Below are 10,867 nucleotides of genomic sequence, written 5' to 3'. Positions count from 1 at the left end.
TGAGACGTGCTTGCTTACTTAAGGGGGGGGGGAAGCTCCTGCTCAGTCGAATCAACACACAAATGACTCTTTCTTGCTTTAAAATTCCATGTATTTCACCGTCTTCTCCATTGTTTAATTTTTCTTCATCACGCACGCCTGGGTGAAAAAGAACTTTTCCCCACTGTTAATGCTGGTATTTAAAGCAATGACATTTTCCTCCCCGGGATGTAACATTTTCAATAATCAATAAAGCTGGAGGGAGAGAAGGGGAGGAGAAAGTCTTTTTTAGGTGCAAGGATGGAAGCACATCTTCATCGGGGCCGGGAATGCCACGCGTGGCCGGCAGCACGCCAGCCCGGGCACTGATTGCACTAATTGGTGATTACAGAGGGAGGAAGGTGTTTCAAGTAGCATGTCCTGGTATTACCGACTAATCCAGGCACGGGTTCAGAGCCGCTCGGAGCAGCGCCGCTCTTTCCATCTTCATTTGCGTCTTGGGTGGGGAAGAGCACGTTCAGCAACCTGACAGCGCTCACACGGACGCGGGGGATGGAATTAAACAGGAAACAGGAATGGTTTGGGGCGAGGGCAGTGGGATTTTGGAGGTCGCCTCACGGCACATCCCCCCACTGCCACCGGCCACCTCCATCCCGGCCATGGCATGGCCCCAGGGAGCCGGGAAGGCGCTGCCGGAGCCCCCTTGCCATGATCTGTTTGCCAAGAGCCCAAGTTCATTAGAGGCCCGGCACGTCCACGGGGCTGCCATGTGACAGGCCGGGAGCCACCGGTATTTGTTGTCTTAATGCACGAGTACTCGGGGACTGGGCTGATAAGGAAAAAACTGCTCGGAATCCGCTGCTCTACACGCTCAGGGTGGCACGGGCCCGCGCGATATTGAAAATCAATAGTCACGTGGTGGTTTAAAGGTTAGAGGTCCCCTGAATTAACTTTCTAGTACTAAATTACCAGATCTATTTATTTATTTATTTACCTATCTGCCTCTTTATTTATTTATTTCCCCTTTTGCTGTGCCTGGGGGGGGGGGGGGTGGTGCGCTGGCTTTAAAGAGGCATGGCTTGCACCTGAGTGAGGAAAGAGCAAAACCCTTTAATACTTGGTGTGAGGATTTAAATGTGAGGGTTTTAATCATGAGCAAATTAAGAAGACACAGAGCAATGTCCAATATGGCAATGGCGTCATGAGCACTGGTAGTGGCCCGAAAACTAAAATGCTGCTTCAGTCTTTTAACTCACATCTGTACAGTGCCTGCCTTTGTGTGGCATGTAGTACTTAAATTAATCCATGTTTTACTATTAAGAGTGTTTACAAAAGGTAAAGAAACGGTATTATTTACAATATTTAATCATTAGGAATGAACAAATAATATTGTCACAAATAAATTGAATGATTAGAGTCAGAGCTTTTGAAGACTTTAACATTGCTTTTCACCCCTGAGCACAGTGCACTCCCAAGGACTGCTCCAGTGTGTAGCTACTCACACCTGGAGGCACATTCATGACAGGTCTTCAGCTCCTCTGCTTGCAGGTACTGCAAAACTCACATTATGCTTTGTTTCACTGAATAGAATTCTTATTTAGTTTATTCCAATGTTTCCCTTCCCCTTGTTTTCGTTCCCCAGGTACACCGGCAGCTGGATTTTCAATATCACAGAATCACAGAATATCCTGAGTTGGAAGGGACCCACAAGAATCAGCAAAGTCCAACCCCTTGAATACTGAAATACTGAACGTTTGCAGCCGGGGTCAGTGTTCCTCGGAAGGGCCAACAGGGATCTGGGTCCTGGCAGCCCACTGGACACAGCACCGTGGCTGTGGGAGCCCTGGGATTTGGCAAACACCCCGAGGAACCCCCTGCTGGGTTGGGCATTAACCCAACCATGGGTTAATGGATACCGGGATGGGTTGGGCTGGAAGGGACCCCAAAGCCCACCCAGTGCCACCCCTTTCATGGGCAGGGACACCTCCCATAGCACAGGTGGCAGCAGTGCCGGGGGCTCTGGTGGGGCTCCCCAGGGTGCCCCACACCCCCTTTCCATGGGAACATCCCGGTGGGCAGGGGCAGCCCCGGGCTCTGTCCCCTTTGTGCCGCCTGACCCCTCTGGGTGAGCGCAGGGAGGGAAGATCTGAAGAGTCCCTGAGGGTTTGAAGCAGCAGAAGAGGCAGGAAAAAAACCACTTCAGGAATTTTAGACACCGCAAAAGATTTTTCTTTATGGGTCAGAGACACTTCTCCAAAGCCTTTTTTTTTTTTTTTTTCTAGAAATACTAGGCTGTTTTAAGATTTATTGATTGCTACAGCTTAAATCTAATTTTCTCTTATCACAGCGTGTCCATATCCGTGTGCACTGTCCCAGGCAGGAAGGGACACCCGGTGCTGCCACCAACAGGGCACTGGAGCTGGGCCAGAGGCACAGATAAAATCCAAAATAAGGGGAAGAGATCCAGGATAACCACTCAGGTCTCATTGCTGGACTGAACAAAGCACCTTTAAAAAGAATCCCAAACTACACTTTGTAGGATTTTTCCACAGAAATACCAAATGTCTTCTTTCAAAATTAAAAGGTTTCTTTTTAAATTTTAAATTTATGTTTATATTAGTTATTGTATAATACCACCATAATATTATATACAATGTATCACACCATCTAATAGTTACACATTATAATATAATATAGTATAGTATAGTATAATATAATATAGTATCGTATAGTATAATATAATATAATATAAATATTATAAGTGAAAATTTAAATTAAACTTAAAATAACTTAAAAATGAAAATTAAACGTAACATTCTCAGCTTTAGAATTTTCAGAATCTTGCTCGTAAGTGTCAGACCCATCCCTACCTTGGCCACCCCCAATTTCTGTGTATTTCCAGGTGCCTTCCACTTGCACACAGAGGCTGTGAACACACATTCCCAGAAACTTAACCTAAACTAAAGCACACATTACATTTTGATAAATAAACAAATAAGAGGATGAAGACCAGGCTGTAATTAATAAAATAAACTCCTGGTGCAAAGGGTCTGCTCAACCCCTACACGATTTTACCTGTGTGAAGAGCCCTGGTCATGTAATGCAGGATCCATGTACCCACAAATTCCCACATAAATGGAATTACACCAGGGTAGAAACCAGAAAAATCTTCCTCTGCTCATCTGAGATCTCTGCTACCATAAAATTTTGATTCAACAGTGGATATGTTGTGACTGCCCCTGGATCCCTGGCAGTGGCCAAGGCCAGGCTGGACATTGGGGCTGGGAGCAGCCTGGCACCGTGGGAGGTGTCCCTGCCATGGCAGGGGTGGCACTGGATGGGTTTGAGGTCCCTCCCAACTCAACCATCTGTTTCTCTAATACAGATAAATTGCAGTTTTTCCTCAGTTCCTCTATTTATCTAAACCTGGGGATTACTGACACATTGCCTGGGCATGGGAGGAACTGTTGCTGTTACTGGTGATTTTTTTTGTGAATAAAAGAGCTGGAATTTTAAAAACATCATTTGAAAGCAGCACATGAGCCAAGATTTCCTGGTTTGCACATACACAAAACAACCCTATAGAAACGACAAGATTTGTTTTTTATAACTCTCATTCTTAACTAGCACACAACTCCCCTAACGTTTGTTTCTACCAGCAACCTTATTAATTCCCATACTACTTCTGGACCATGCTTGCACTACAGAAATAATTTTAATTGAACATTTATTAAAACAAATGCTTTGTCAGGACATCCCCACTCCATCTGGCTGCACTGGGCAGGCATTATTTCCTGGATGTGTCTGCTTTATACAACGTCTTCTCCCACAGCTCTCGCTGACGACCAGAGCTGATGATTAGATTGGGGTGGCTCTTGCCCAGCAGTGCTTTGTGCCACAGCCCTCCCTGTCTCGTGGACATGAGCTCACATCCATGCTCTCCACAGGACTCCTCCTCTTCTGCTGCACAGAACGGGGTTTATTTGGGAGCGACATCCACAGCCCACCAAGCTGACAAAAGGCAGAGATCTGCTATAAATAGCCCACCCTGCCAGGCTGCACGGGCTGGGTTTGGTGGTTTTGGTTTTAGTTTTTGTCGTTTTGGTTTTATTTTTTTGTCGTTTTTGGTTTTTTGGTTGGTTTTCTTTTGGTTTTTTTTTTCTTTTTTTCCTGGTGTTTGTGCGAGCTTAGTTACAGAGATAAGAGTTTTGATAAGAAATAAAATATGATCAGGGTTCCCAGCGTTTAATTTCCACCCTTGAAAATAAATGAAGCCGAGGTTTCCCCCTTCTCCCTCCCCACCACACTCACCTGCTGGCAAACAGAGTCTGGGCACCAAAAAGCCCTTTTTTAGCACTTCTAGCAGCCAAACATTATTTTTATTGCTGGCACCATGAACAAACAGCAAACAAACAGGAGACACAGTGAATTCACAGCATTGTGCAGTTAATCCTCCATTCACCAGAGTATCAAAGCACTTTTGTGCTACTTTTGCTGTGCTTCATCTTCATGAAAGCCACGATTTTTATGGAATATCTCCTTCGCCCCAAACCCAGAGCTCTCACCCCACCTTTGGCCAGACCACAGGAGATTTGTTCTGTCCCACAATGAGGGAAGTGGTGTTTTCTGAAACTTCAGAAGGCAGCTGGGTATTCACTAAACTGGTTGGGTTTAATTTATTCCTCATCCAAAGCATGCAAAAGAAACGGTCTCTGTAACAGAAATTAAAAATGCTGCAGCACCCCCAAATTTGAAATTTATTTTCCGTGCTCCAGTGGTTTTCCATTCTGTGGCAGCATTGAGCATCTGCTTGTTTAGTAATTTTGGGGAGGTTCTTATGTGTTTTAGCATTTCTGCTCTGGAGAAGTGCCTTGAGACAACCAGGAGCTCCCTGGTCATGCAGGGTTGTGCCCACCTCGAATCCTGTGTCCAGCTGAGGGCCCCTCAGGACAAGAGGGACTTTGAGGGGCTGGAGCGTGTCCAGGGAAGGGAACGGAGCTGGGAAGGGGCTGGAGCCCCAGGAGTGGCTGAGGGAGCTGGGGGAGGAGGGGCTCAGCCTGCAAATTCCATGGTTTTGGTCAAACCTTGTCCAATAGATGGATTTGTCTTCAAAAATGAAATAAACCCAACCGTGCTAGGTAAATGAGGGTGAAGTTGTGGCTGTTCCATCCCTGGCAGTGACTCACAGACACTCAGCACACACTGGAGCTTCTCCTCTTCTTCTGAAGGCTTTGCTGCAAAACTGTTACAGCCACTCCCTGCCCAAGGAGGTGATGATTCCCTCTGAAAACTTGGCATTAGTAATTCTTCTGACTGTGACAACAATAATGAAGCCTATATCTTATTAAAGAAGTGTAGATCAACATCAGTTTATAATTACATTTTCTTCAATAACTGGTCCATGTATTTGCTGGCTATCATTTACAAACTTGAGTTTTGAGGGATGAGTTTTGAGTTTTTAGATCCAGACGTGGATGGTTTTCGAGCTCGGGGATGTTCAGATCTGTGACTGGGGCTTCTGCCACGGCTGGCTGGAATTCCCAAGGCCTACAACATCCATGTCCTGCAGGGCAGAACAAGGGGGCCCAGAGCCTGCCCCCAACCTTGTCCTGACCTCTCCCAGCCCCGTGGGGCTGCACCAGCTGGATGGGCCCTGAGATTTTCTTCTGAGTGGTGTCACCATGGGGTACCAAGAACCCACCTCAAATTCTGCTGCCCTGCTCATCAGTGGCAGTGGTTTGACGAAGATTAGGAATATCTAAGGCACAGACAGGCAATCCACTGCCAAATGCACCAGAGCATGGAGCCCAAACCAGTTTGGTGATAGCTGGGCAGCGTAATGAACCAAAGGGGCAAATGGTGATGCAATGCAAAAGTAGGGAAAAAACTGTCCACAGTTTCAGGCTGTGTGTGGCAAACACCTCGAATCACAAAATCTGCTGCCTTATTTTATGAACAGAAAAGGCTTCCTGCTTAAAAGGTTAGACAGAAATTCAAAAGGCAACTTGCAATGAAAGCCAAGTCGAGAAAAAGAGAAAAAGAATCCAAGAGGCATCCCTGAGGAGAGGAGAGAGCACAGCAATGTGGCCATCAGCTACTCATGTGTCAAGAACAGATGATCTGCCCATCATAATTAAAGAGAGAGACTTAAAAAAAACCCTCAAGGAAGCAGGAGGTGCCAGGAAAACTTCAGTGGAGTGGGAGCTGCTCACTCAGACGACGGGAAAGGAGGAGATGAGGAGCAGAGCTCGGCAGCTCCCAGCAGGGACAGCCACCCTGAGCTGACACCACCGCCCGGCTCTGCCTCGCCCTGTGATTAATGGCAGCGACACACAAAGCACCGGCTGCGACCAGGAGCCATCCTCCTAATGCATGTCACAAACTTCATAATTCCACTTGGAACGAGACAACAGCAAGTTAAATTCCTGGATCACTGTCACTGTGTCACTTACAGAAGGAGTTGCACCGGGGAGCAGTTGGCTATTGGAGTAATTTGAATGGAAATGTCAGTTTTCACGACCTGTGATTTGAGGTGAGTGCCCTGCTATTATACAGCAGCTCTGTCAGGCTGAGTGCTCACTGCCACCTCCCCTCACATCCCAGCCTCCTCCTGCCACCCACCGCCACCCAAAAATTCACATTTCCTCCTCTGCAACACCTGCAATCCCACCAGAGAACAGCTCATGTGGGTGAACATCCCCTGTGTCTTCCCCTGTCCTGGCTGGATTTTAATCTTGACTTTTTATTCTGGCAAAGTTATGTGCTTCAAAACCTCCCCAAAAGAGTGAGCTGTTCCTGAATAAATGGATTAATCGTGACTCACATTGACCTCCGGGTTTTGTCTGAGTAAGGGCTTCTGAATACGGTCAATATGTCTTACTGCTAAATACTTGCAAGAGTTGCTACACTGAGGTTGTACACATCTTATACACCCCTGTGACAGGTTCAGTCAATTCCTGGCACTGTGAGGGGAAAAAAACACTGTGCAGAAGTACCTGTCCTTCAGCAGCACCTTTATGCATGTTACATACACATTTATCCAGATGTTGAGGTGTTTGAAAGGCCACACATCCACTGCACAGCTTGGGCACCACTCTGTCTCAACTGATTCAGGAGGAAATGGAGTTAAATGAGTGTGGCTGGAAAGCAGGAGCTCTCAAAAGTTTAACTTCAATCACTTAAGCATCAGTTTATAAGGATTTATAAGGATCCAAACACAGTAGTCCCACTATTTATCTGAATTGCAGCCTTTGTGAAACCACCAGAAATGCACAGAATAATGAAATCCTGAATGGGGCAGCCCCAGCTGCTCTGGGCACCCTGTGCCAGGGCCTGCCCACCCTCCCAGGGAACAATTCCTTCCCAATATCCCATCCAGCCCTGCCCTCTGGCACTGGGAAGCCATTCCCCCTCATGCTGGCACTCCAGGCCCTGAAAGTTGTGTCTTCAGTTGCAGAGCTGACCTAAACCCAACAGCAAATAGAAGCAGGAAACACTGGCCCTGAGACATCCAGCTCACAGAAGGGAAAACTGGAGGTGAGAGCTGAAGGGCATCACTGGCAGCCCTTTCCCAGCCTTTCCCAGCCCTTCCCAGCCTTTTCCAGCCACCCTGCAGGATAACTGGCACTCAGCCTGCACTGGGAAGGGCTGCTCAGGCAGATCCCACACAGGTAGCTGAGTCCTACATGTGCCATTCTTAAAAAAGGAGGAATAACTGAGCTGAGAAATCTCCCGGAGGAGGCCCCTGAGCTCTGGGAGCTGTGCTTGGCTGAGCGCTGATACTGGGCAGCAGCAATGGGGTGAGTTCTTTTCTGGGTTTCTCCTCCTTGGACGAGCAGGTTGCTCTCTTTTACAAAAAGTAAGAAGGTCTGCTGTTCAAAAGCAGAGAAGTGACAGCAGGATGTTTGGGCTTTGCCATCCTCCACAGGCAGGAGACAATAAAGAAACTATTTTGCTGTTTATACATTGCCCACGGTGCCACAGACGTTGGGGTATCTGCAGGCAAAGTGAAGCCCAATTACCACTATTATTTTTCCTTTGAAAGGAGTGGTTTCCTGACTCAGTAAATCCAGGGCTTTCTTTCATTCTTTCATGCCAAACACAAATACGTCGGGAGAAAACCACGTCTACGAAACGCGCAGCGAAAGAAATGGAAAACAAGCCAAATTTAGATTTTTGCCTGCAGGACAATTGACAAACCACGACGCTTTCCTGGCTTCAAAACAGCTCCTTAGATCACAGGTGGTTGGATTTTAAAGGGTAGAAAGCAAAGCTGTCTCTTTCCAGTGTCTCCTCCGCAGACATCCCTGCTCTGCCGCAGCCTCCTGGCTTTTATGTGTGCCCGGGCAGGGGAGCCTGGCTCCTGTTGCAACACTCTGTTGGACTATAAACCAATGATATTTGCTTTACCTGTGCACTATCTTCCATGCAACAAAACAACATTTACATCTGGGATCAATTTGCTTGAAATTAAAGTGCAGCTGCTATATCTCTTCTGCATCAAAAGTGTGGTGTTAAGGCTATAACGTACAGACAGTTACACATTACTCGGCATTGTAATATTTAGATTTGTGTCATTTTCCATCCGAGGTAAAAAGCATCTTTAAATAAATGAGTGATCTTAGACTACATATTTTATGGGCTGTGTACTCGGCGAGATATATCCACATTTGCACCGTGCATGTTCTGAGCTCCAGTTGCCAACTGCGTGTTTAGGCCTTGAATTTTAATGCTTAAACAAAAACGTGGTGTCGGAATAATTGGGGCTGTGTGCTCAGAAAAGTTCTGCTGTGCTTGTGCAAGAGGGCTGGAGGAGTTTTGGGGGTGTTCTCAGGTAAAAAGTAAATGCAGATATGCTTCCCCTCCTTAAAAGGCTTCGGGGTGACCTAATTGCAGCCTTCCAGTACCTAAAGGGAGCTACAAGAAAGATGGAGAGAGACGATTTACAAGAGCCTGGAGTGCCAGGACAAGGGGGAATGGCTTCAAACTGAGAGTAGGTTTAGATTAGATACTATGAACTAAAGGTTTGGGTGGGATATTGGGATGGAATTCTTCCCTAGAAGGGTGGGCAGGCCCTGGCACAGGGTGCCCAGAGCAGCTGGGGCTGCCCCTGGATCCCTGGCAGTGGCCAAGGCCAGGCTGGACATTGGGGCTGGGAGCAGCCTGGGACAGTGGGAGGTGTCCCTGCCCAGGGGCTGGAAGTGGATGGGCTTTAAGGTCCCTTCCAACCCAACCCATTCCATGATTCTACAGTCTGGTTAACTACAACACACCATTTTCTGATGTCTGGGGTCAATTTGGCTCTGAAGTTTCCAGCCAGTTTTACCCAACACTGCTCCCTCTTAGCTCTGTATTTTAATTCCCCCCCAGATCACCAAATTCAAGCCTGATACTCTCATATTTTTTTACTGCCACTGGCAGGAAACAATTCAAAAGCCCTGAAAACACTGTCCAGGATAAAAGCTACCGGGCAGAGAGCAGGGCAGTAGAGTGAAATCAAGCTCAGTGGTTATGTAGGTCATTTCAAACACAGAATATTCTACCTGAAAGCACAGTATATCAGTTAAGACAAAGCAATGGAAGTGCAGCATTTCCAAGCTATCGCTTCCTCCTGGCAGCTGCAATATTTTGTGTTTCAAGGAGGATGAATCAGGTTTTTCTTGGTAAGTCAGAGGGAGGCTGCAGCCTCCGCTGGGCACTGCTCAACCCCAGCAGATGAGTGGCTGTAGGATCTCTACATCTTCTGCTCCAGCTTTGGCAAAAAAGGACTTTTCCAGAGCAATCCTGCAGTGGCTGACACGACATAAAGCTGTGAAAGACAGGATGCTGCTCATCCAAAAGAGTCAGATTATGTACCTGGACTTCATCCGCTGCCTGGAGAAGAGAGACAACCAATTAGTCCAACACAGCTTCTTTGCCATACCCAGGCTGGAAAACAGATTGAAGGGGTCAGAAACATTCAGAAGGCTCCACATGATCTGACATTTGCCTTGTCACAATTTTCCTGACAACCAGAAGGTTGGAGGCTGTTTGCTGGTCATCGGCAGCGGCGGAACGGGAAGGCTGAGCCGGGGACGAGGAGCTGCTCAATTAACAGCCTGCTCCTCCTCAAAGCAGCCACTTCTTCAGCAACTCAGGGTGGGCTTAGGCTGCTCATTTCGGAGAATAAACAGGCTGTAAACAGCTGTGGGAGTGAACAAACATGTCTGGAGTTTCCAGCCTCCTGATATTGCTGTGCAGAGACGGGGGTGATCTCCAGGCCACGCGACGCTCGGAGGTTCAAACCTCATTCCAGTCCCATCCTCTTCTGCACTCGGTTGTATTTGCCCAATAACCTGCTGCAAAATGCAGTTTAAAGGCTGCAAAATGCAGACTTCCATGGCAAATATACCAGTTTCATTTCAATTTCTGCTTTTATTTTCCAGGTTGATTTTGGCCTCATTTAAATAGAGCTTTAAGCGGAACTACTTCTTTGTGGGGGAAGTTTCTCAGCCTTGGCCATGAGGGTGGGCACTCACCTCATATCTATGTAGATATATAGATATGGATCTATCTATCGTATCTATTTCAGATATAAAACCAGGATAGTTTTTTATTTCCCCATTTCTATTCTTCCCATCCCTCCTGCCACTCATCTGTCACAGCCACATGGGGTCCATCCTCCTCACTTTTGACACAGAAAGTAAAAAGGATAATAGTCCTCAGATCAGAAATTGTGTGTCCTATCAAAAAAAGGACATCTTGATAGGCAGAGATTGAGATTCTCTCTCCTAAACCACGTTTCCTGATCCTGCTCCAAACTGCAGGCATGGAGCTCCTGAAGAGGCTGGATCTCTGCTCATCAGTGGTGGTCTATCTTTTGATCCACTGAGTGGGTGTTTAGGATGGT

Source organism: Coloeus monedula (assembly GCF_965178545.1).
Source record: "Coloeus monedula genome assembly, chromosome: 8".
NCBI lineage: Eukaryota > Metazoa > Chordata > Aves > Passeriformes > Corvidae > Coloeus > Coloeus monedula.
The sequence above is the reverse complement of the archived record's forward strand: the minus strand, read 5'-3'. Positions refer to the sequence as shown.